Source organism: Meleagris gallopavo, chromosome 14, assembly GCF_000146605.3.
Source record: "Meleagris gallopavo isolate NT-WF06-2002-E0010 breed Aviagen turkey brand Nicholas breeding stock chromosome 14, Turkey_5.1, whole genome shotgun sequence".
In the NCBI taxonomy this organism is placed as follows: Eukaryota; Metazoa; Chordata; class Aves; order Galliformes; family Phasianidae; genus Meleagris; species Meleagris gallopavo.
Genome location: NC_015024.2, coordinates 15,798,783 through 15,826,037, shown reverse-complemented (window position 1 = coordinate 15,826,037; position 27,255 = coordinate 15,798,783). Strand labels below are relative to the sequence as shown.

Here is a 27,255-nt window from a genome sequence, read left to right as displayed (position 1 = left end):
CCTGAAGCCAGTCTTCTGAGTAGATACATAGATTTTTGTCCAGTCTGGGCCACATCAGAAGGGGCACTTCTGTGTGACCAGCAAAGGAAGAAAATAGCAAGTTTTAGTTATTCTTTACTATCTATGAATTAGTTAAATGGCATTTGTGATCAAACTCTGCTGTAGATTCCTAAGGGATGAGCTCAGAGCAGGTTTACATTTTGAATGTTTAAGAGTCCCAGTGGAACATTGTCCCCCTTATTCTTACTCTCCTAGGAACGGCATCCTTTGTGCTTCACATCCCCGTGAGAGTGCCCTCACTGGTGCTTCTGGCTGCTCCAATGGGGGATTTCAGAGATAGGTTTCCCATCACCCCAGCTTCTTTCCAGCAGCAGGGCCCCCCACTTTCCGCAGTGAGACCGTGATGCAGCTGTCTTCCAGCTGCACACCCTGGGGGTGGCAGGAGAGCTCCTGCCTCCTCTTCTGAAGCTGGCAGTGAGATTACTTATTTTTTTCCCTTTTTTAATGTTATTTGGTGGTTGCTGCTTCCTCTTGCCCAACATTTGTTAGTCAGCCCTTGGGCAGAACCTGCCCCAAATGGGAAGTGCAACCGAATCCATTGCAAGCTAACAGTTAAACTGACAGAAGAACATTTGAGTTTTTAGTTGTTGCTGCTATGGTTGGCCCAGTCAGGCTAGATATAGAAGGATCCTTCTTCACGCTCCGGCTGGGCGAGGAGGCTGCTGCAGCACGGCCACATGACGTGGCCAAGCGTGGCGAAACCTGCTTTGAAATAAACTCGGCGCCTCTCTTCCCTTCGTCTGTCTGAATTAATACCTTTGGTTTATGAGAACAGAGTGCAAAATGCATCGTGTCTTCATTTTTCCAACAGCTGGCACGTATAGATGATGTTGTTTAGGAGAAGGCCACTCACCAATCCATCCCCAGCCATGTGGAAAATGTTAGCGGTGCCGTATCTTGGATACAGCGCCTCTATTTTCCAAAGAGATGAATGCTGGTAAGCGTATCTTTCTGCGGGAGCTGAGCCTCCGTTTATGATTCTGGGATCTCTTTTTGATCTCTTCTTTCCTGCTCAGTGCTGATGGAGGTATTTCTGGGGTAGGTGCCAGAGTTGTTCTCTCGTTAATGATTCATGTGCCCTTCGCATGTTGCACTGCAAAATGACATGTAACAGCGTGTACCCAGTATTTACGTTATATCGCTTTGGCTCACAAAACATGTGCTTTCACTTTCATCTCGGAAGTTGCGCCATGTGGTAACAGATTTGTGGCACTACGCTTGGTGAGAGTTGCTTGGAAATGGATATTTGGGATATCCGGGGCTGCAAACAAGGTGCCTGCTGATGTGCAGCCCGCTGGATTTGGAGAGGACAGGACTGTTCTCATTGAGGTCCCTGCTTCAGGGCCTAGCAGTTCCAACCTGCTCCAGATGCTGCAGGTTGCTGACAAAGGGCAGCCAACCAACACAAGATCCAGCCACTCTTAAATGCAGGTCTTTGTGTGCAAGTGAGCTCTGTGGTGAGCTGCTAGCAGGAGCACAGCAGCCGGAGCGGCCGAGTCCGGGCTACGGTGCGGTCACCCACTGTCCTTCCGTTACCAGCGCTCGTGGCTGCAGTGCACGAGGTGGTGATCGCCGGCTGAATTCCTGCAGGCCTCGCGTGAGCTGTTGGCTGGGAATGGCTTTAAGCTGTCCTGGGGTGGTACTGCAGCGCGTGTCTCCTTCACCTTTGTGTGTAACACTTTCGAGTTTATTACGTTTTTCTAAATGACTCAGTAGCGTGTGCGAGGCTTTGGGTGGCCTACTTGAAACGCTCTTAGAAGGGCTTGCTTTTCAGAAAGAGCTAAGTGTTACCCTTAGAAATATGGGCTCCTTTACAGGGTGCTAACGTATCTTCAGCCTGTATATGTAGCTTATGTAACTCTGTTGGTTCCGTTGCTCTCTTTTTGCTTTGCAGTCTAGCAAATTGCAAATTACAGATTTGTAAGGCTAACATAGGTACAAAGCTGTGGTACACCTTGTTGTCTGTGCTGGATTAGAAGCCAAAGTGAAGAACAAATGTAGAATTTAGGAAACATCATTCAACTTTTCTTACTTTTTTTTCTTGCTTCTATTTCTCCATCCAAACCACTCGGTGATGTGTAAAGCCCATACATCCTTTCAGAGCTCATGCTGAGGAATCAGTTGGCCTAACAATACCATTTAGAAAGAATGACAGGCACTTTTTTCAACCTATGATTTGTCTGGTTCGAGTTTCTGTTCTAGCAAATGTCATTTCTCCTAAAAGAAGGAAAATAAAATACCTTCTGAGCCACTCTTTGTCAGCAGGATTTATGTCCTGACAGATCCCAACAGTACAACTCAATGAAGATGTATATGTTAAGAAGTACTATTAAAAATTAATCCAATTTTCTGTTCTTGTGGTGTAAATAAATGACAAAAAGAAAAAAAGCTTAAAACCAAAATGGCCACTTTGGAGTTTTATGCAGAATAAAAGGCTGTTTATCCTTTCCGCTGTATTTTAAGCTGTGGTTTTACTATTCAAGAAACAAATTCTAATCAGGCACCGTATCAGACAAATGGGAGCCTTAGCGAGCGGTTCGTGCACTGGGAAGGAGCACTCAGATTCTCATTATAGTGCATGTCTGAATAATTAGTCTGACCACTCTGCACTTTTTTGGCAGTAAGAAGAAAGTTGCTTTTCACTGCCACGACAGGATGACAGGAGCATCTAGCGGCGCGGTCATTAGTGTGTGCCTGCCATCAATGTCATGTTTCGGTGTCAGATTAGTTAGTGCCCCCTCAGGAGCCACGCCGGACCTGCAAATTATCCTCCTATGTCCCAGGAAACCGTGTTTGCTAAACCTCAGATCAAATGTGAACAAATGATTAACATGGCTCATAAATTAACTAGTTTACAGGCTTATAACTTTTTACAAGTAGATAATAAAGACAGAAGTTTTAGTACTGTGTTATGCTTAGTTCAAAGCAGCGATGGTTTGGGTTTTCCTCTTCTCTTCTTTGCTGTAGATACGTTTGCTTTTCTCTTGTAGGCGAAAAGAAAATGGTATACAGCCAAGGAAATAATGTTTGGAAAATCTAGTGTCCTAAGGAAGCAAATGTAAATCCACTGAAAACAATATAATTAAGTTTGTTATCTCATTGCCCGATAAGTCGCTGACAATAGTCTTTCTTCTTGTAGTGGCAGTTGTTCGTTAATGAGTTCACCAATTAAGTTTGAAAGATTACAGCCTTTGCCAAGAGGATTTATCTGTTAAAAGCATTATATTTTTTGTGATACATTCTTACCATATTGTAAGCCTCTTTGTTAAAGAGGTATAAGACTACCTCTTAAAAGCATTAAATCTTATTATAGGCCCCCAAATAATTTTACAATCTGTTTACACATTAGCATCTACAGAACTGTAACAAATCTGCCCAGAGATGTCTGTTTTGAAAATAGGATGCTAACAGATAGTGCAGTCTCTTGAAGCTGGATTGCCCTTGTGAAATGAGTGGTCTTTTTTGCTAAAGAATAATTTTATAATGATTTATGACTATGCAAATAATATTCTTTTTATATCTCCCTTTATAAATCTCAGCAGGACTTTTTTTAATTATTTTTAACCAGTGCAGAAATAGTGCAGAATTTTCAGTGTTCTTTTGCTGCTTTTGAATTTAAAAGGATCTGAAAAGAGTCAGTTTTATGCTTTCTATACATTACAGTCTCATTCACCCACATGCGAGCTACTGCTGCCTTTCTTCTGTACCTTCAAGGGGGTGAGTAAGCCCTTATATCAGAGATCAAATCAGCATTTTGGAAAGGGCCTAGCATGCAAAAACATGCAAAATATATCTATTCATAAGAAAACGTCTGAAAATGCCAGAGGTTATGCTCAGTTTATCTGTCAGCAAATTTAACTTGAAGTAGGTGGTAGTCAATTTAGTAAATACTTTACTAACATTGTAACTATAAAGAATCATGAATGCAGCCTCAGCATCCTGACCCGTGCCTGTTTTAATGACTTTGCTAGAGAAACACACGCTCTATTGCAGATTAGCAATAACATTTAAAATGCAAGTAATTTCTGCCAGGAGGTTTGCTTGTACGTAGTCATAGTGAGAGAAGAAAAAAAATAAAAAAAAAAAAAAAAGGCGAGAGAATTGCACTTTGTAGTTAATCCTGGGAAAGAAAACTTGTTGTTGTTGTTGATTACCTATCTGGTGTGTTTGGGCTGATCCTCTGTGAAGCTGATGTGAATCTTGCACCTTTACCAGGGATGACAGCGTGCTGTTTGCCCTGCCTTGGTGTGCCTGGAGCTGGAGCCTCTCGGCTGCACCTCCCTTCACCGTCCCGTGCAGTCGCTGCAGCCTCGTACAGCAGCTGAGGGAAGCACAGGAGGGATTTCATGCACTCGTGCTGCCTCAGTGTCCGTTAACCTGAAGCCTGTGTTGCCACGCATGACAGACTCCTGCTAGCACAAAGCTTCTCCCTCTGGCCTTACTTTCCAGTGAGCATTGCCCATTCCCAGCCCACTGCTTCCACTGGTGGCAGGGCAGCAGCACCGTTGCTCATCTCAGCGCTTCTCTGCCAGTCTGCCTTTCCCTATGAAGTTGGGCTCTAGGCAGTGCATTCCCCCTGGAAGCTTTCCCAACCCTTCCTAGAAACCAGCGAGGCCAGGGCAATGGCATATGCTGGTGAGATTAACCAAACACAGCCTGTGTGTCCTCAGTCTTAATGATTCTCACCACTTTCTTAAATATGAAGTGCCTGCTGTGAGCTCCAGGCTCCTAGCTGAGCCGTTAATAAAGGTGATACGTCCTCATAGTGCTGCCCCAGGTGCCCAGCAGCCCTAAATCAGGAGGGCTGTGCCAGATCTGGTAGCTGGGGCTCTGCTCTGCATCACCTTGGAAAACATCAACCTCCTGGATTCCAGAAGCAGAGCAAAAAGTGGGACATGTGCTGGAGCAACCCCCTTCTTGTGGTCTGGATGTTAGCGCTGGAAGTGAGACCACCCAGTGCTCCACACGTGTTGTGTGTGCTGCTGCCCCGCACGTGGCACTTAGAGAAATAATGAAATGATTCCTGTGGGGTAGTGCTTCTCAGGGCCTGCTTAGCAAGACGAAATTACGCACCCGCTTGTGGAAAAAAGTGTGAATGGAATACACCCTGAATTGCTTAATTGTCCAAAGAGGTGTGTGAGGTTTTGTAGCTGATGTGGCAGCTGTCATAATCAAGCATACGGTGCTTCTCAAGGTTTGCACTTGGTTTGCCCCTTAGTGGGTGAGCTTGCCCCATGCTTCTCTGCCTCTCGATGCCAGAGCTTGATATGGAGCTCCGTGGAGCAGTGTCCATTGCTCTGGTGAGTGTTGAGCTGCCTTCCAAGCTGCCCTCTGTATTCAGCAATTTCTGGGGATGCTGTTATGTTCCCAACTCACTTTCCCTTCAGTTCCAAAAAAATGTTAACTTCTGTCTTTGTTCCCTTTCTTACCTTCATCCAACCACATAATTGCTATATATTACTTGAACACACCAATCTCTGAAACTGCTCCATTTTCTCGGTTATTGGGCTATTTTCCTTATTCTTTTGAGATAGAAATCCTTAGAGATTGTGTCTTTAGCACAATAGCAGATTTATGTTTAAGGAGACTGGCAGTCCTTGGAGAATGGGAAGTCTCATGTCTTTATCCTCAGATGATGATACCGAAGAGAGGATTTCTAGTACCGCTAGGCTCGGCTGTAGGCATGTAAAAATGATGCCAAAAGCCTATTTGATCTAAGTATAAGTATTCATAAGTGGGGGGAAAAATGCTGATCCTGATATTGAGCACTGCAGTCTGCTTTGTGTTCTAACCTAAGTGTAGCAAGCTGGCTTAAATCATCAAGTATTTTTGAACTCTGCATGGAGGCGGATGTTGTCTTACAGAGTGAAGGGAAAGCTGACATGTACTGGCATGCTCAGAGCAGACTTTATAGCACTGAATAAGGATCACATCGTAGTTAAATCACAACAGGACAAACCACCCAACCTTGCCTACCCTTGGGAGTGGGGAACACCCCTGGCACTTCCTCTAGGAGTGGGAAAGCTCCCTTCCAGATACATCCCAGGTACTGATAAGGAACTTGGAAGTGTTTGTTAAGCTGAGTTAATCAGATTTGTTTTCATTTTTATGGTACATGTTGATGTGTTTGCAGTGACACCCTCTACTATTTTTTGTTTCTATACTGTTTAAAAAGAAAAGCCCAAGAAAACAATGTCCTATTTGCAGTGAAGAGGAGCTTCGGTGTACAGCATGGAAAATGAGTAAGAATTTCTGTTTTGAGAAAAACATACAAATTTTGTGCTGTGATTTTTGATAGCGAATGATTGGGTTCTGTTTTTATTAAAGCAGAATATATATATTGTACAAGAATAAGTGTTATAGTTATAAACACTTTCCTGACTCTATGAGTTCTTGTTCACTTCACAAAAAACCTGTTCATGCTGCAATAAAAATACATACATTTAATTCTTAAGCAGTGAATTTGCACTTTTTACTCTTAATTCAGAAGAAAGTTTGGCTGAATGGAAAGCTGTGGTTCCTTTTGAGGCAGCTACACGAATTTACATAGAAAATACAAACTGGCGCAGGGGATAAACTTAAGCTTGGAAAGGACTCTGCTTAGGATCCCATGTTTAGTGTGCAGTGCACTTCCCTGTGCTGCACTTTTGGTTTTCTTGGACCAGTTTTGACTCCACGTTCAGGAATTTGAAAGTGCAGCAAACGTATCAGAAACTTCTTGGGAATGCTGCTCTGTCTGGGTTTGATACTGCTGGTGTGCTGCTGGTTCCATATGGGTAATTAAGCCCCTTTTTTGAAAACAGTGTTTCTCCTGAATCACGTGCACACTAACTCATGTTTTCTGCTCTGTATCAAAAAAAGGAAGCCATGTAAATACACAAACAAACCCAAACTTATTTTAACAAGATCTCTGAATTACATTTGGCATCACCTTAACCTAGAATATCGTAGTTTCATAGAGCAGTACGACTGCGGCTTCATATGGAGTATCCCTGTTTCAGCTGGTGCTAGCTGAGTTGTAAATTGAGATGTGAACACCCCTGGAAGGGCTGGGGGAAGCTCGGCACTGATTCAGGTCTGTTCCTACACTAGTGCCGACTCAGAGCACACTGCAAAAGGCTCCCATTTCTGCTGGTGCTGTTGCAGCTCGTGAATGTCAGGATGGGGGTCAGGGCTGGCTGTGCCCCTCCCCTATTTATGAGCAGGGTGAGTGAAGGGCCCTGCTCCGAACCCAACCCTTTACCCCAGCTGGGCAGAGTGACGCTGGGAATGAAGAGGGGACTTTATGCCAGCAGCTCGGTGTCCCAAGCTGCTGGGTGGGATCTGAGGCAGCTGCCCAGCTCCCCGTGCTGACAGTTATGCATTTTTCCAGGAGCTGGTGGCGGAGCTTCAGCTGTTGGCAAGCTTGTGTGTGGCCTTCGCTACTAGCTTTGGTCTGACCACAGGCATGAAGAAAATGGAGGTCAGGGATGAGCCAACGGCTGGAGAAGCCTTGGGTAATCCTTCTGTAACCATAGGCAGGAGCGTGCTGCCCATGATTTGTGAGTTCATCTGCTTTGAAAACTTCCTGGGTATGACTGTACCTGTATTAATGTGGGGATTCACCTTCCAAGCCAAAGAATTACTGTCATAGGCTCTACTGAAAGGCTACAGAGACTATGAAGAAGGTATTAAACCCTTCGGTGGAGATGTGAGACTTGGGCAGCCAGCAGTGAGGCAGCCCTTACCAAATAATGAGGGGAACTTACTTGGGGTTAACTCAGCACTTTGTCACATGCTGAAGTTTTGTGATGCTGCAGTTGTGCAGATGCACAGCGCTGGTGGGCTGTCTGTGCCATCCTTTGTGTGCACCTTCTGTAGGCATCTGGCTATTCCCTGCCTTGAAAATTTGGTGCAAGTAATTTGCACAAGGAGATGCACAGGTGGAAGCAGATCTCAGGCCTCCTGATTTCTGTGTGTGTGTTTTAACTGTGAGATTGTTTTCTACCAATTTCAGCTGTATGAAGACATGGGTTTGAACACACAAAATTGAAGACATAAAAATAGACGCTGTTTTGAAGCACCTCTGGTCGTTTGTTCTGTTGTTTCTCACAATTGGGGCCTACGGGGAGGTATGATGAGATCTGATTAGCAGTAAGTCTGTTAATTATAACTTCTGAATTAGAGCATCAGTGCAGAAGCATCACTTTCTGATTTGGATTATAAAGCCCTTCATCTCAACAAAGCACAGTCAGTGCAGATGATAGCAGAGTGCACTGAAATACATTAGATCAAAGTGATGCGTTTCATGTGTGATGCCAAAATGGCTAATGAATTACTTCAGCTGAAGATTTATTGCTCACTACTTACTTACGCTAGTGCGACTTACAACCCAAAGCTATCAATTTGTGTGTAAACTCATCTGCTGTTTTACTTGCCAGTTCTGTGCTGAGGCTGCGCGTATCAGACGTCTAACTTGAATGGTCTGACTGTGTACGGAGATACTGGACCAACTATTTATGTTTCAGGACTTGTTGGGCAGAAAATAACTTGGTTCTGCAAAAGCTAGGAGATCTGATGTGTAGACGTGTGTAGTGTTCTGTAATGGACTGGGGATGGCATTACTGCAGTGTGTGTAAGTACGTGGAGATAGTGCAGTATGGTGTATGGAACTTGTGCACAATGTATAGAATGTCATGGTTTTCACACACGTTGTAGAGAAGAAAAATTAACTTCAAGTGTAAAGGATATGGAAATTTAGTGAAAAAAACATCCGTGCATTCGAGGATTTTTCATGTAACAGGATAGATTTATCTTTCACAGAAAAAAAATCTATAAACATCAATGACTGCAGTTACATGAGGAAGTTAGGGCGTGCAAGAAAACATACTTCTCAATAGGTCTCAATTTCCTTAGGTTTAAACAATTGAACATTAGAAGATGTGAGATCTGATTCATTTCTCATTTGTATCAGTTTCATCCAGGATACCTCCTGAGATTTGAAAAAAGCTGTGCTGTTTAACACCTGAGTAAGCGAAAATCGGGTTCATTTTCCTGTTTGAGATCAGCAACGCCTCAACAGTGTGTTTCAGCAGGCAAAATGAACGAGAACTACTGAAACGGTGCACTTTGGGCAGTAATTCACCAGCTCTCTGCAACCTGTAAACATGCCGAGAAAGTAACCCTGGCAGGTCGAAGCGGAGATGGGCTGGGAGAATGGAGGAAATGCAGCTTCTCTTGAAAAGCTGGGAATTCTGCCCCTTTCGAGCAAATAGCCTCTCATGACACGTCCCACTGACACCTAGGCAACAAACGGTTGAACAAAGAATATTATCTCTGAGTTCAGGAGCGTGTGGTCATTGTACCCATTGCACTGGGTGAGAGAAGAGATGGGAAGCAGCCAAGCGTGAGACCACCTCTGGTGTATCACGTATTCCGGTACTTCTGTGAGCGTGTTCACAAACGATGTCCACGTGGCACAATACCTCGGAGACATGCAGTGTGACTTGATGCACTTTACTTCTAAGTCAGGCCTCTGTTGTACGGCCTAAAAGCTTTGTAAGAATTCAGCAGCAGTATCAAGAAAAACCAATAGAAGTGGTCCATTAATGAATGGGTCCTTGAGTGTCAGGAAGCAGACGTTGTTGGAAACTCGGGTAATGTTACCATTGGGTTTTATTAATTAAATATAACTATTAATATGACCTTGGACTTAAACACAATGACCTCTTTTGTGAGTATGATTAGCAGATGTTTACCATAATTCTTCACTCTGTGAAAAATGCTTGTTGCACCCAATAAAAACAACCATATTTGCTTTGCTAAATCAAATATTTGGAACTTGGGTCTTACTTTATATATCATGGCTCCAGTGTCTTAGACTTTCCAAGTTTAAGGTTGAGAGCCCTTGGAGTGACTTATGTGGTCGATGTCTGAGTACAATGACCTATTGTATTAGTGAGCACTCTTTTTTCTTTGGCATTGTATCTTCTGCAGTGAAACCACTGTTCTCTACCAGGCACTGTATTTTATTTTTACAGAAGCGTGGAGAGAACATTTTTGACTCCACAAGGTTTTCTATATTTTGTCCGTTCCTTGGGGGAGACTTCCTTTCCAGAAGAACTTGAGCAATGGAAGCAGGAAACACAATTTCAGTTCTTAAAATAAAGCTGGAAGTTATTTTTCTCTGCAATAGCATCTCCCCTAATTTTAGACTGCAAAAAGTTTGTTTCATAATAATTTTTCTTCTGGTGAGTTCAGAATGTAGGAGTGGTGTCACAATCCAGATCCTTCCTCTTGCCCCCCTAAAGGCCACCTGCTGCCCACAAACTACAGCAGGTATTCTCTGTGTGGGCGTTGTTTCTGGCTGCTGCGGTCAGTTCTAGCAGTGGCTCTGCTGCCTGCTTGTCTGCAGCGCTGAAAGGAAATAGCAAGGGAACAAAACTATGCTTTTCATGGGAAACCACTCCCTTTGGAATGGAGAGATATGGCTTGCCACTTCTATTTTGTTTCCCCCTCCAAAGTAAGCAACAACCTTGCAAGGATCAGGGACAAGAAGAAAAGAATATTATTTAAAAGGCGTCATCTATCCAGCTGGTATGTTTCAGGAAAAGGAGTCTCCTGCTTCATATTTTAAGAAGCGTAATAAAAATAGCAATCAGTTTAAGAAAGGGGCTGATGGACCAGAGAAAGTGACAGTAGCAGCACAGGGAAATAATACTCCATTTATCTGAGCAAGCTCGCATGTGATAACGCTCCTCTCCGCAGTAGGTGCTATCAAATCAGAGACAATTTGTATCCACTGTGTGGCAGGTTACTTACGTGGGAACAAGCCTCCCTGACATTATTGCAGATCATCATTAACTAGCTACTGCTGTTTGTTTGTCGTTACCTGCTAGATGGTGTTTGCAAGTTGTGTCATATCATTTGTATATCTCACCCACTTCAGGGACCTACTGCTTCTCCTAAGACACAGCCTGGGATCTGTTCCCTTGCTTTGTTCTACTTGGGGGGGGGGAGGTGGAAAAAAATATCGGTTGAATATTCCCTCTTGCTGTAACTTAAGCGAAATGAAGGCTGTGTGGTGTGTGTGTACTGGGCTGTACCCCAGTGTGTGTACCCAGAACAAAGGGCAGCAGATTGAAGGGAAGAGAGGTGGACCCTTCTAGATCCTCGGATCTGGTGTTGCAGAGTGTGATGTGTGAGGATCCAAGTGAGGAGTAATGGCTCTAGGTGGGATATCCTGCTTGCTGAAGATCTTTAATCACTTGGACTTGCATCCTATAAGCACATTTCACATTTCTTTCTTGATTACCTTTCTCAGCGTGTTTCGATTTCCTTTTCCTTTGTTCAGTAATATTTGCTATTACTGTCTGCTTAGTAAAATATCTGATTCTTTTCAGCTCATAACCTGAAGGTTCTTCTTTATACTCTCAAGATTTGTACGTTTGTTTGGTGCATTTTCTAGCCTGAATTGTTTTCCTTCAGCAGCATGCGTTAGCCCTCCACTGAAAATACTGGGTCTGATCGTCAGTTTACAACTCTTAGGAAGCAACTGCAAAAGCTCCATTGAAGGCAGTGCATTTGTTGATTTGTAGTTGACAGTGTGGCCCATTATATCTCTCCTAAACAGTTGTGGGTTAGGTCACTCAGGAGAGAAGGCTATAATTTTGTGTGAAAGCAGAGTTTGGAGAAACTATGATATCAGCACCACTATTATGAAACACGAAGTGCTTTGTCTTCTCCCTTATAAAATGTGTAATTTCTACCCATTATCAATATTATTACAAGAGTCCTTGCAGTAAACTTGTCCTTTGATAGGCAGAAACTTGTCTTTGCTGGGAACAAATGCAGTGAAGTGCAACTTCTCTTTTAAAGGAAAATAAATAACACGAGTGAAGTTTACTAGAACACAATAAAGCCGTTTCCAGGAAAGCTGCTTCAGAGGCATGTAGGGTATGCTGGAGATTTATACTTGGGGTGAACATGTGCAAGTACTGTAATGACGCTGCAAGGAGCACTGGAGTAAAATATTTGATCAACAGATATGTCTCAAGAAGATACATGGTTTGGTTTTCGTACTGGTTTTCAGAAGACGCTCAGACAGTTAAATGAAGGCTCCTTTAAACCTGTGCACTAATAAATCCTTGTGGTTGGGGGAGGCCAGATCTATCACAGCTACCTCTTTCTTAAACAGCGAAGTCGGGCTGCCCACGTACTTGCCAGGTTGTTCAATTTGCTTGGAAGATTCTGGGATGAGCAAAGGGGGAGGCTGAGGAGTGGCAGGTTGCTCCGGGCAGCGTCCTGCAGTGCGCTGTGCCTCGGGAAGCAGCTTGGGGCTGAAGTGTGCCTCGTCCTGCCTTGGTGTGTGATTGTTTTCAACTCATTCAGTCAAGATTCAGGAGATGACAGTGAAATAAGGCAAGAGAAGAAAAAGATCAATAAAAAGGGTGGAGTAGCTGCTGTGATTAAGAAAAAAGATTACTGTTGATTTATTGATTCAGTCTTCAGCTTGCCATCTTAATCAGGTTCTTTTGGTTAATGTTATTAATATTTATAGTTTAGTACCATGTGCTAATTAGAAGAGACTGTAATTAAGTCTCCGGGCCTGAAAACATGAGGCACCGTGGAGCTCAAAGCTGCTGTGGCCTTTGTATCGTGCATTACTGGAAAGAGAAACTTAAGTCTGAAAACCTGGTTCAGAGTGCAGAAAACGGCCTGTTCTCTTCCCAGCGTGAGAAGCAGCTTTTGTGGTTGGCCTTCTCAGGAACTTCAGAGAAGGATGGTCGCAGAGACTTGTTGCTAAGTTTGGAGTTTTGAGGGAAGCTGCTCCGGCTAAACCCATCTTTGCCTGCACCAAGTGTGAGACATCCTTCCAGCTTGAGTCCCGCTCTCCTTCTACCTGTGGGACCTTGTTTTTGTGGCTTTCCACCTGCAGATGGTGTCTCGTGGTACTGGTCTGTCGGTCTGTCTGCTGCAACTGGGACTCCTCTCTAAGTGAGCAGGACACCTCGCTGCATGGTCTGACACATTGCAGAAGCTGCAGGCACCCCGAAGTCTTCCCTTGGGTGTGAGCTGGGAACAGGAGAGTTGAAGGCTTCTTTTTTTTCTCCTTCTTTTTTTTTTTTCTATGTAGGGGGAACATGAGAACTCATTGTTGTGAACCGGCAGAACTGAGTCACAGAGGGTTTAGTCAAAGAAGAAACGCGTATCACCAGTGCAAACCAGAATAAAAAACGTGCTTTCTTTGTTACTCATTGCACCACAATGAGAATCACAATCTCTCAAAAGTTGTTGTTGCTTATGTTGCTTAGAATAGTCTGGATAGGATAGATTTTGTGGGAATTGTTTCTGATTTATGCAATACAATATCTGAAGCCAGCTTGCTGTGATTTTTTCCGGTTACGTGCAATTACGTTAGATTTAATCAAAGAAATGTGAATTACCTAGATCATTCCATAATGCTTGCATGCTACCTCTGGGTGTCACTGAATGAGTTGTGGCCATTTAAGTGTACTGCTCTTGCAAACGGAGGTGAGAAAATTAATTTCAAAATTCCACGTTAATCTAGATGCTTAATTTTTAGAGCTGTGTTATGTTCTGGGTTGTTTCACTGCGTTTTAAGCACAAATCCTGATGTTTCAGATGCACCGTAAGTAGTTCTATTTCTATTACAAGATTTACTGCATGGTGTTTGCTGGTGCGGTGGGTTGAGTTTAACCTATCGTCTCAAACCCGGTCCTTCAACTTCCTTTCCTGCTTCCATTTGGGTAGCCATTGTGGTCGAGATTTGGTCTTGAAATCAGTGTGGTAGAACACATCACAGCGCAGTGCCGTCCTCAGGCGGTGCCGTGCCGTGCCGCAGGTACAGCCGCATCGCCTCGGAGCAGCCCAGGCACCAAGCAGCACTGCGGGGCTGGTTAATGTGAGCGCTGGTCAGCAGGTCCTGGCAGCAGCCCAGCAGTGGGCTGGCCGTGTCCTACACGTGCTCTGTCACCCACGGAGCTGCAGCGAGCGTGCTGCCTCGTCCTCGAAGCCTCAGCCTCTTTTTCTCTTCATGGTTAAAGCTGAGCGTTGGGTCTTGCGAAGCTTAGCAGCCCCTGAGCAATCAAACAGTAGGAACACGCTTTGTGTTATTTTTCAGTCCAACCCTAACTTGGTGCACCATCGACTGAACGAATTTTGGCTTTGCTCTCAGCTAGTCCTGCAGTGGTTGTGAAAGAAATGTAATCGCTTTAGGAAATCTGTGTCTTGGGAAAGACAATAATTGATATTCAACCAAAGAAAATAAATAGGTATTTAAAAAGGAGCTACCTTCCACTCTTCTAGGAAAAGCAATGTTGCCTACCGAAAAACAAATAATTTTATCTTTACGTGCTCTCTTGCAGCTGCTGGAGAAGTGGCTTTGCATTCGCGGGGCTTGGTGCACAAATAATGGAGTAAATAAAAGGGTTTGCTGACGCAAGCTTCATGAGATACACGTGAGTTGGAACGGTCAAATCAGCAAACAAGCCATGGGTGTTCTTAAGTATTCTGGGCAAACCTGTGAAGGATGGGAAAGCAGTCATGGTTTTTTTTTCTTCTTTTTAGTATGAATGTTTTTAAAACGTTGCTGACTGTTAGTGTCAACAAAGAAGTGCTGAAGAAGAAAAGCAGAAAATAATGCCTGATTGGAAAGGTGCATCAGAATACAGTAATTATATTGGCTTTATTTTGGTTGCCATTGATGCTGATGAAAACTAATGCTCTGGAGAGGACAGGTTTGTGGTTGGAATGCGCTTGATAGATTTTGACAAATTAAACAGTTGTAAAGATGTTTGGAAGTTTTCCAGATCCTTACTGTTATTTATGTCACTGAACTAAAAAATCAGTGGTTAATTTGCAGTTCTTATAATTTTTATGATACTTATGTTGCTGTAAATTTAGCAGCGTGCAGCATCAACTCAGCGGGATGCGTTTTATGTTGTCAGCTACCTTTTGACATCATAATAGATTTCAGTTGCCAAAGCTTGAAAGAGAGAGAATAAAATGTAGGCTCGTGCTGAGCGAGTGCTCGGATCGCAGCCAGGTGGGCACAGAGCCGGTGTGCCGGGCTGGTCCTTGGGGACGTTGGGGACGTCCCTCAGCCCATGGCCATAAACGTGTCATAGTTAAAGGCTGGATAAGATCCCAATATGATTGGGCTCGGTGGTACCGCTGTAGGGCCTTTGAAGTGAGGTGGTGGCTGATAACCAGGAGTGATGCTGGCATTGGGCCTCAGCTTGCCCGCTCTGAGCCCTGTGCCTTCTCCTGATGCCGTGGCCCCACAGCACGCAACTTGAGCAGTGCTTAAGGCACAGCAGGCTGAGATTTTGTCTTTAGCTGCTGTCATGCGCCTCTTGGGGTGTGCGCTCTCTCAGGGTAAGCAGGTTTTGGGGTTCCTCTGTGGTTCCTCTGTTGTTCAGGACGCAAGATGAGGAGACTGGTTTGGGCCCAGTGTCACGTTTCCTGGGTAAATGCAAATAGCTGACAGAGAGCGGCCCAAGTAAACCTGCAGTGGGCTGTGCTGTGCCTGGGGGCAGCTCCTCGAGCTTGGGCAGCACTGACCGACAGAGAAGCCCAAGCAGGAGTTTTGGAGTGCCTCTGGGACCTGAATTCATAAGCTTTGCAAGTTTTTTCTTACTTACAGAGACTTCTTTTTGCAATATTTGTCTTTTTATAGAGACTCCTCTGTTCTCTCTATTTATAGAGACTTTTCTTCTATTGTCTCCTATCTTGGAATAGAGAGATATCCTAAGTTTAGGTAGCTTAAAGAAGAGACTCAGCTGTTTCCCTCTTGGGAGGTTTATTTTAGTGGGATAACACTGGGGGTTTTAATCTGAGCAGTGAGCCCTACCTCAGGAATGTGTGACACGAGAAGTGGGCTTTTCATAAAGCGTGACTGTGCCCTTCCCATCTTCTTCTTTCAGCATTTGCTCTTTGCCTCCTAAGCCTTGAAATGGAAGGATTTATTAACGGTTGTTTCCTCGCTGTTTGTGCGTTAGCTGCGTTTCTCAAGGGCGTTTCACGTGCTCTTTCCACTCTAATGGGATTGTCCATTGAGTTCAGCTCTGGCACGTTGGGATCCATTCTCACAGACAGCTGATTAAGCCAGAGTCTTCCTCATCCGTAGGTAATCCCAAAATACAGAAATTGTTACCGTGAGATTGGTTTTCTAACATTTTGGGTTTATAATTGAGTGCTTTGTAGTTGCCCTCCCCCTCTTCCTCCCTCCTCATCACAGTCTTTAGCCGTGCTGATTCCAGCTTTTTGGTTCTGTTTCTCTTCCTAGATAGTCTTCTCCCCCCTTCCCCCCCAAAGAGGTAGTTTTATGTCTGACTCTTTTCTGGGCACTGCTTCAAAACTCCATGACTTGGAGTAGATTTGGGGCACAAAGAAAGAAAGAAAGTGTCTTAGAATGCTGCACTTCTGTTTGGGTTTTGGTGGCTTTTGCTCACTGCTGACTTTGGTGATGGGAAAAGCAAAAGCCAGAACAGGTGTGGGTGGAGCTGTTCTTTTAACTATGGCTTATTTTCACCATCTTCACCTTTTGGCATAGGGGAGACTGGAGGTGGAAGAACTGAGAGGGCCCCCGTTTTCAAGTTGCCAGCAAATATGACGATTGGAACTTGAGATTTGGGCACAGTAGACTTTTAATGCTAGGGCTCTGGCTCTGCTTTCTGGTTGTGCCACGCATCCTCGTGCACACGCCTTCGGTGCTCTTTAGGCTGAAGAAACTGCTCTTGTGTGTTGGAAGCACAAGATCCAATTCCCATTTTGCTCGGAAGCAGCAGACTAGTACTGGTATGTTAGTCTATGTTCACTGGCTAGGCTTACTTTGGCTAATGTTTGCCAGATTCTTCTATTACATATTAAAATAAGATCTTCTGAGTGGGTTTTATTTTTGTGCGTTTCAGAAAACTAGGCCAGCCCTAACAAGCACATTTTTGTGTTTTTGTTTTTTGCATTTTGTCATTTTACATATTGAAATACGGGATGCAAAAGAAAAATAAAGTAAAATAAAAACCTGCTAACATCAGAAAAATGGCTTTGCATCATTCTGCTTAAGTGTTAAAATCTGACTGATAGTTTGTGTATACAGACTTGGGTTTTATGGTGTTTCCTTTCCCCACCCAGGAATCACAGATGTTATGATAAAAATTAATGCCCTTTTGGTAAATGCTTTCACTTTGTGAACTTGTCCTAAAGAGAGTCAGACAGTGCTTTTTCTTTCGCTAATAAATACGGTAAGATTTAGGTAGACATAATAGGCAGACATTAATTTGTCAGGAGCAGGAACTGCTAAAAGAATTTTTCCCTCCTTAAATCCAGATATTTCAATATCATAAAGTTTTTATTCTAACCATCAGGAGCATAGCCCTGTCTGTAGAATTCAGCTTTAAAAAATGTCTTTGTAAATTGAGATTTTAGGGCTACCTATTTGGAGGATGTTCTGTATGATAAATGACCCTTGTAAGACACACAAAAAAAAAAAGAAAAAAAAAGTAATTGTGCGTGTCTGCTTCCTAGGATGTGTGATAATAATAAATGAACGTTTTATATATCATTATATATATATATCATGGCAGAACAAAAATCAGAGGATATGTTATTCATTATTCCTGTTACTTTATATTTAAAAGGCAAAGGTTTTCGCTGCTTTGCCCAAACAACTGCTACAGAATGTATTTGTAACGATCCCCACAAATACGAAGGGTGGAGAGTTCTTCCAGGTCGTTAGCACTGGAGAGATGCCTTTAATTGCATTCATTTGAACATTAATACATTAATGCTGAGATTTAAGTACCGCTACTATTAAAAATTAAACTGGAGGGACAGTGTGCAGATCATACGCTTTAGTGTAAGTTGTCAGGTGCAGTGTTTGTATATTTAGCCTGGCATTTCAGTGCTGGAATGGATGTTGGAGTCTGGCTTTGGCTTTCTAAGGGACACTCCTTTTTTTCCCTTCCCTTCCCCACCCCCCTTTCACTTCTGGCAGTAGCATTTCTTTTCAGGGATACATTTGCACCAGCTGAGCAAAAGTTGCACTGATTAAAATCAGAGGAGGATAAGGAGTAACTTGTTTGCTGTCCTGAAGTCCTCTTGTTCTTCTCCCCTTCCTCCCCCCGCTGCGTCCGCAGCTATTTTGCAATATGCAACCCCCTTCGAGCACTGCCTGCGGAACTGGAGTAGCTCTGGCATGTAGATTTCCCAGTGGGAGAACTTGTGTGGATGGTAATTTTAATGAGACCTGATTTAAGCAGTAGAATAGATCCATAAAACTAATACAAGCAGACTTTCAAGAGCTCTACTGTTTGTCAGGGCAGTGAATTTTAGAGGTGCATCCATTGGCTTGGTAAAGAATATTATAATCCTGAAAACTGAACCTGTATTAATTCAGATTGTTTCTATGCAGTGCACTACTGAGAACTCTTGAATCCAGGGCAGGCCAAATATAGACTTATTTATTTTTGAGGCTCAGCTTTCATCCAAAAATCGTGCTAGAACCACAGGACCTGAAAGCTGTGCTCTATATGAATGAATGCAAAGTCTGTATGAGCGCACACAGCTGTGTCTCCAGGCTGTGACAAACCCTTCGCTTTGCTTTTTTCCCTTCGTTTGAGGCCGCTGCTCGGTCCGAATGTCTTTCAGCCTCTCCTGCATTGTGGCACTGAGTTACGTGTGGCAGTACCACGCTTTTCTGTTGCCCTGCAGATGGAGGTGTTACACTCGTCCGAGAACCCAAATCCCACTTCAGGACACACACTTCATGGATTCTGTTTTCATCCTGGTGCTCAGGAGCTTCCCTTGCTGATGTTGGAAATGTTTTGTTCTGCTTGGCCTTACTGGACTGTTTTCTCTCCTCGCTCTCTCACATGTCTCTTCCCTCCACCCTGTCTTGTGTTTTGTCTTGTCTTATTTTTCCAATGAGGTGTTTTCACAGCAGCCATCTCAAGCGGCAGCGAGAAAGAGAGCAGGTGGGGAAATTCAGAATGGGAGCTGTGCCCATGTAAGATAGAGTGGAGGTGGCAGTGGGAAGAGCCCATGGGGGGAGGCTGGGGAAACCAGAGCATAGCAGAGAGCGAGGGGGAAACTGGGCAGAAAAGCATCACAGGAGGAGCAAAAGGGGAGAAAAGGAGGAGGAGAGGATCGACGGAGCCGAGGGCGAGGAGAAAGAGGTCAAGGACTGGTGGTCGACCCTATGGGAGGAGTCCTGCTGAGCACAGCCTGCCAGGCCCATGGCGGGGAGGGGGCTGATGGAGCAGTGGGAAGGCAGCCTGCATTTAGGCAGCGAAAAAGTTTATTTGCTTTTTCTCGCAGGATATGCTAAGTGATTTTGCAGTTTGAGTGGAGTGGCATTATTGCACTTAGCTCTGCATTGATTAAATAAATTTGTTCTCCAACTCGAGAGTTAAGTGTGTATTATGAAACCTCAGAGCCAATCTTAGTGGTTGCAGTGTGCAAATATTTTTAAAATTATGTAATTAAACAGGACTTGGGCTGCAGTGTCCACTGAAGTGATTCATTAATTGAATGGTTTGATTAAATTTAATGTTATTTTAGTTTATACAGAAAGGGTCGGTATCTTTTCCACAGATAGGGCCGCCTTGCAGGGCTGTCACTGATGGTTCAGAGGTCCTTACGAGGAATCTTTAGCACCCAATTAAATATTAACCAAGAAGATGTGACTCGTTCTTTCTCTGTCCCTGAAACTGTGTTTTGACATCTAAGGCTGGTGATAAAAATTTGCTCTGCAGAATCACTTGCAATGCACTCTATTTATCACTAGATTATTTCTAAATTAATCATGCTAAAAATCTTTCCATTGTAATTGTGCTGGGGCTCAGAGCTGTGTGATGTGTGTAAATAAAAAATGCCCTCTTAATTTCACATTAACTGTATCTAACTGCTGCTGCAGCCAAACTGTGTTTCCATAGAATGTCATTTTAAAGGTATTGTGGTTACTGAGCGGCAGCTGTGATTGAAAAGTATGTAAACTAATCTTTAGTTGCTCGTGTCATTTTTATATTCTTGTGTCAGAACACAAGAAGGCTGCTTTAAATTTGTCTTTCACTATGTATTAATTTTCAAGTCTAATTTTTCTTGGGTTAAAGCATATACTGCATTCTCTACTACACATTACCATTCAGAGCCAAACTAAATGGCTACTTGTGAAAAAGTACAAAATTAGTTCCTGCTTGATTACTGTAAAAAACATATTTATTTTCGTAGGGACGATTTTTATTAGCAGCACATAAAGTACAATTATTCTGCATGCTATCAGCGACTTATGAGAAGAAATAATCGAGTGCCACGATTTATTTATTGATGTGAAGAGCAGCAAGCGTTAGAGCTGTGCACTGCTTTCCCCCAAAACAGAAGGAAGGTGAAAGAGGCTTGGAGTTTGTTTTTTTCCTTCTAGGCTTGCCCTGTGTGGTGTTTCTGCTCTTTTAAACGCAGACCATTTAAAATTAAATCCTCAGTAAATATGTCTGCATAAGAACTTCTTTGTCTCTTGATGCCCAACCATTGAAAATTAAATGTGGTTGCGGATAAGTATTTATTCATACCATACCTCACACCTGATCCTGTGTCAGTATGACATCATCTTTGCCACAAAGATTTCTAGTGGTTTAAAAATGTTCCGTTGTGAAATAAGTGGGAGAGGTAGAAAAGGGGCAAGGAAGGCAACAAAAATAAACTACTAGTGGGATTTGATGTTTTGCCAATTAAAAAAAAAAAAAATAATCATATTCTTAGGTCCACATGCTGCCTTTGATCCGTACACAGGACTTCCATTTGTGCCAGTGGCTGTTCAGCCTGCTGAGGGAAGGCTCTATATGACTTAATTTGTATGTTGTGGGAAGTACATTTTCCTAGCCATGTGGTCTAGCTTACTTGAAGAATCTGAAACGCGTTATAAATGTAAATGCTGTGTTTAAGTAAAACTTCATTATGTTTTGGTGGTTTCCAAAAATGCGCAGGATTGACCTTAAAGTGTTATTTCAAGGTGTTATGATATATGAGCTAGACTTTGTAGTCTTCTAAATTAAATCTTTGAACGTGTTATTATTGTATACTGGCATCAGCAAGATCTAGTTCTCAGCTATTTTCTGTCACAGCCTTCGTTTTTCTAACGAGAGTAAGGAGACAGGGCCAGATCCCTCTGGAAGGCGCGTGCGGGCTGGGCAGCGCCGCGCTGTGACTCGGGATGGCTTTGCCCTTGGATGTGGGCCCACGATGGCAGTCCCACTGCGCACACAGCTCGCTGTCGAGGTGGGGCCGGTGCTTCTGCACAAACACGTCTGCAGTGTGGGGGGACCACCGCTCCCCTTCACCATTGCTGAGGCCCACGGAGGATGTGGTGAACGGTTTAGCATTTGGATCCCGATCTGGTTCCTATATAAAAAGGGTTGTGTTTCTGTTTGGAAAATATGAGCCCCTTTTACGTAGCCCAGGTGCGGATTAGCTCTAAACCATTCCCCATTCCTGTGTTTGTGGGAGACTGTTTTCAATTCTTACAAAGAAGCCGTACAAGTCAAGCCATAGACACGGCAGAAGCAAAATCCAGAAAATGATTTTTTAAAAAATACATTGACAAAGCGTTCGTGATCTCAGATTGGTAGAATGGATCTAAGAACAGTCATAACTGCTCTAAGTATGCTTTTGCATTAAGAAGATAGTGGCAAAATGTTTCCACCTTTGCCTCCCTACCTGTGCTTGGACTGGTGTTTCTCCTTTCCTGCACAGCTGCCCCATGCTGGCGCTGAGCAGGCAATAAGCACTGCCAGCCACGGGCGCCATGACAGGGCAGCTGTGCTCAGCCCCTCATGATGGCATTGGCGGCCATGGGAACAGCCCTCAGTGTCTCCCGTGCCACCAATGCCACAGCCTGTGGCAGCGGGTGCTGCCCTCGGCCTGCTGAGGGCTGGGAGGGAGACCCAGCCACGCTGTGGTGTTTTGGAGCACGGAGTGGGCTTTGGGCCGGGCCGTGTTGTTGCAGAGAAGTCAATTAAGAATAAGAGCTCTGAGTCAGCAGCCGGGGCTGTGGCCATCACGCCTGTGAGCGGCCGCCTTTGAAGTGCTGTTGTTGGTACCGTTTTCACGGCGTGCACTCGCGCTATGAATCACGATGGTTACATAGGTGATTTTCCCTCAAGAACCGAGCCAGCCCCAAACAATCGCGAGGCAACTCTTTCAGCCCAACGCGCCGGGCTTGGCCTTTGTGTGGGGCTGCCCACGGGGCCACCTAGGCCGTCTGTCTGTCTGCTGTCTGTCTGTCTGTGGCAGGGTTGTCTCCCACCTTCCTCTGGGTGAGAGAGCGAGTGGCAGTCCCAGCCATACAGCCTTTGCACCTCGACCCTGTCCTTCATCCACATTCCTTTTCTTGGGCATGCAGCTCCTCGTGTTCTTCTTCCAGCAGCCTGTGGCACCACTCAGGGTTTTCATATGATTTTTTCCCCTTGCTGAGTACTGGGAGGGGGATCCAGCCCCAGATCCTGTGGGTATGAAGAAACGTGTGCTCAGTGTCACCTCACCAGGAAGATGTTGGTCTTTGCAATGTTTCCAGGATGGTGGCAGCTTGAAGTACTTGGGGCCAACACTTAGCATCCCAGATAGAAAAGATGTGTTGAGGTATCCTTTTCCCTTTCTGTCTGCATCATTCCCTCCTTGCGTCCCAAATAGGGCGATGCTTAGAAACACATCTAAAACCAACTTCAAAATGGATTGCTTACCCATGTTTCTTGAACTGATAGTTTTGCTGGCACATTATTATTCATCCTCTGCTATTTTCACACTGTGACACAAAACTAGAGAGAAGAAGAGATTGAAATTCTGACCGGTACGTTATCCTGATACCTGACGCGCTGTGTCGATATGAGAGTATCTTTACCACAAGGACTTTCTTGGTGGTTTTACAGATCCCAGTGTGAATAAGAAGAAAAAAGCTGAACTAATAGCTCATGAAGCAAAAATATTCTTTTTCTTAAAGAAATTGATTAACATGCAAATATGTACTGTATGCATATTAAATATCATTTCAAAATGTGATGGGCAGGAAGCATAAGTGATGCCATTTGGTTTTGTGGCATCAGTGTGGGTTGATTAAGGGGGTGGGGATAAATTTTGGGGATTATTGATATAGCATGAGTAGAGCCAGATGGTTGTATTACACATCTTTTGTGTTCTTGTTTGCTTCTTAAAGCAGTTGCAGAATTTTGCCCTGGGCAAAATTTACTCTTTGCTTGTATGTTCCCCTTGTGAATTTACTTTTGACAAAGTACTTCACAATGAAGGGAAACACTGCGCCTGCAAACTTCTCCCTTCCCTTCGCATTTGTGAAATCAACAGCCCTGTACTTATAAAATATTTTGCAACTTGTGAAATAAATTAGCAGTAGGTGCAAGTTCAGTGTGCGTGTTGTGTGCTGCTACCCCTCTGTATGTGATACTGATTTCCAGTGTGTGATTTTTTTAAATTTTCCTCGCAGTGTTTTGGAGAGGAAACTGTGGAAATGGCACCCAGTTCATTTTAGTGCGCTAGTTATGTGGTATTCTTCCATTAAATAAATGTTGTCTTAAAGATTAATGAGCTAATTTTTCCACTACTTCTTTTTTTTTCATACTTTCTTCTTTTTTTTGAAGTTTTGAGATTGTGGTGTACCTGATTCATACTATCAAAAACACATACTTTGTGGTATTCAGGTTGAGTGGGAGAAGGTTATGAAAGGTAGGTGGTTCTTAACTGGGTGTTTGTGACATTTGTTGGAAATGCTTATCACTGGAACCACCAGAATTTACATGTATTTGTTATTTCCCTTTGAAAGCAAATTTAGCTTTATTTCCCATAAGAGATGAGTTTTGTAAAAGCTTTGCAAAAAACAATTTAAATCTTACTTGTGCCTCACACCGGTTTTCACCAGCATAGCTCCATTGACTCAGCCGAGTTTACTCCAAATCAGACCCCTGGATGACGAGGCCCCTCTGCATTTAGCAGTTACAGTGAAAATGATCGTGACTGTAAATACGTTCTGTCCTCCGCCTTCGTGTCTGTGCGAGTCGAGTGGGCTCGCCTTGCTCAGTGGCAGGACTTTTACAGGGGACCAGCTCCTGGCTCTTCTGCTTGCAGATGTTGACTCGGTGGCCCCACACCTGTGTCCCCTCTCTGGGCAGAGCTGAACCCCGTGTTTTGCCCAGGTTGCAGGAGGCGACCGGGAGCGGTTGATGAAAAAATGGCAACGAGCAGCTCTGACCTTCTTGAGCTCCCTGACTAGTTCAGTCACAAGTGTGAGGCTGAAGCAACTTGCTTCAAATAATGATGCCATTGTGCTCATCCTATCTGATCAGTTCTTGAAATGTTTTAGTAAGTCTATCTTACAACATTATAAGAAGATAATCAGCTGCCTTAGAAGGTCCCCATCTGGAGTATAGAGTTCTTTTACTGAAAGATGTTTTGCCTTTCCGAGATAGCTCTCGCATTTCATCATCTGTTGTGCAGAGATGAAGTGCATATGAAAAGTCAGTGACTCTGAATCCATCTGTTGTTATTATTTTCCGCTGATAATTGGCTTGAACAATGAAATGTCTGTGTCTGTAGCCTTTGAAACTGTACACCCTGTTTATTTTCTGGAGGTCTCACTCCAGTCTCACCCCCCAACCTTTTTTTTCTTGTTTTGTTCTGTTGTGTTGGGTTTTTTTGTTTCATTTTCTCTCAAGCTCATAACTAGTGGAGCTTGCGTGAAGATGGCATCTTTGACTCTGTGCATCAGTATGTGTCACACAGCATCTAAAGCTTGCCTGCCAATTTTTGTCGGGGTTCTATGTCTGCTCTGTTTAAGGACATAGAAGGCTTGCAGCAGGAAGACTGGCAGACCCAGACTCCGTATACATCTTACCTGAAACGTAGTATTTATTTCACTTTCTCTATTAAAATATTAATTGACTCCAGCATCTAATACCTATGGAATTAGACACTACCTGTAATTGTATAATATATTCAGTTGCATCCAGTTTTGCACGATGCAGGGTATTAATATTGGATTCCACTAACAGCAGTTCCATTAGCTTGCTCAACCAGTATGAGATATATATGAGCAGGGAGGCATAACTACCAGCCAGAACTGCCAAAACAGTCATTAGAAGCTCCATTGGGATGGACAAAGGCTTTTACACAGTGATATACTGATTAAATTTTGTTCTATGGTTTATTTGCATCAAGGTTAGATCACTATCATCTATGTGAACCGTATTATTTAACACCTTATTTGGAAGGTCATTTCAGTGCAAAAACAGTGAGTGATACAGGGGCTCTAAAATTTCTCGCAGGATTTTTTGTGCGGGGGATTTTTATCTTGTTAGGCTTGACTAGCTCTTGTTAGCAATTTTGTTTTAACACGGTGAGTTTAATCCAAGGGAAAGTGAAAACTCCCTCCATTCTGTAGGAGTGCCTGGTTGAACCGAACGTGTTTGATTCTCATTAAAACTGTTAGTTACACCCAGTATCCTTTGAAATAATCTGCAGCACATGCTTGAGAACCCAGTAACTGTGTGCTGCTTTCTGTGTGCGTGAGTGGTCTTCCAGAATGAAATTTCGGTGTCGAAAGCAGTCATGTTGTCCATCTCGTGCAGCAGTCTGGAGCACAGGAGAGAAAGACAGGGGAGTATAATCTTATTTGTGTTTCAATGGCAATCATTTAATACTGCAAGTTATTAAAAAATAATTAAATTACTAAAACCAACATGTAGCTAGGACTTACAAAAAGAGGTCAATGAGATTTGACTCCTTGAGTTAGGGAGGGACACTGGTGAATTCCAATTGCTTTCACATTTCGCTTCTTCATTCTATTTCTGGGAGGATACACGGGAATGAAAAAATAATTTATTTCTCTAGAAGCAAGAGTAAATCACAGTGTATAATTGTGGATATTTGATTATAATAATAGATGCTTCGAGGTGCTTGGTGGTTATCACAGTCTCTAATTTGGTTTTGGAAGTAAATGTGGTCTGTAGGGGTAGTTTTGTGAGACTGATATTTTGGAAATAACATTTTTAGAGGAACCCTTACAAATTTTTTCCTTTTCCCCAATAAAGTAGTAAGTCAGTGCACGTTATGCAGTGGTTCGTAACAGCTGAAGTAGGTTTCCATGTGGAATGTCTTTTATATAGTAAACAAAACATAGGGACAGAGAAGCAAATGCAGATTTAATGCGTCACCTCAACCAGAAGTCTCTGTATTAATTTTAAATCCTTGTTACTGGCGATATATTGGGTTGCAGCACAGTTAATGAAAATGAATTTTACAGGTGGTGCTTGGTTGTGTTTCTGCTGTGGTGAGATGGGTGGCTGAGCCAAAGCGGGCAGAGCACACGATGCAGTTTTTTTGCCAGAGCAGTGCTTAGATTAGATACGAACGTTTGGCATCGAGTTGTTGGTGCTGTTGTTATTTACTATTAGATGAGGAAAGCATTTAGCTCCATGGTTTGATTTGATTTGGTAGCTCCTACCCCCTTAAACAAGCTGTGCAGCTTGTCAGAGATCAGGACAGGTAGAATGCACAGCAGGCGTCTGATTTGAGCCAGTTACTCATTTGCTGAGTGTTTGTGTTTATGCAAAGGGGCCTCTTCCTGCATATTTAATCTAGAGTAAGGCAGTGGCTTTTGTTGTGTTTAGACCACATACCTTCAGTCCTTCCTTACACTGCAGCCAGTGTTGAGGCACAGAAAGGCTGGATAGTCAGAAGTGCTTTAGTGTTCTCAAACTCTCAACTTTCTGCAGTTGGTTGGGAATTACTTGCAGCTCTAAGGCTTTTTCTTCCTCATTAATGGGTAAGTTTGCACTACGGTAGGGTGAGTTACTTTTGTTTCTGTTCCGTTTTATAAATGCAGAGAGCGATTGTTTGTTTGTTTGTTTGCTTGAATCGTCCAAAGCTCCTTAAGCAAAGTCGGTGTGCTGGGGCGGTTTGTAGCAGGAATTGGCTGAGGAATACAGGTGTTTCTGGAATATACTCCGAATAAAGTCCGAAACGCCGTGCTGCAATAGGCAGGTATTGGCGGGGGGGGCAGCGGGGAGTGAGTTCTGTGTTATTATTCTTCGTGCTAACAAATCCTGTTTTGTAACTATCCCGAAGATAATGCTGCCATTGTTAGCTAAAAGCTTTCCAACAGTGTGCAACACAGAACTGCAAAAGCAGCAGCAAAAA

The 27,255-nt window shown here is 43.5% G+C and overlaps 1 protein-coding gene across 4 annotated transcripts in view; it reads left to right on the top strand.

The window, feature by feature from the left end:
• The window catches only part of FOXP1 (forkhead box P1), a 301,896-nt gene that overhangs the window by 71,061 nt on the left and 203,580 nt on the right, over positions 1–27,255 (top strand). For 2 of the 4 annotated variants that reach the window (XM_010718728.3, XM_010718723.3), the window contains exon 1: positions 26,728–26,881. The exons of 1 other annotated variant lie outside the window; for it this stretch is intronic. The gene's annotated coding sequence lies outside the window, so the exon portion shown is untranslated. Of the gene's footprint in view, positions 1–26,726; positions 26,882–27,255 lie in introns of those variants that run through there. One more of the 4 variants, XM_010718729.3, reaches the window with a different exon arrangement.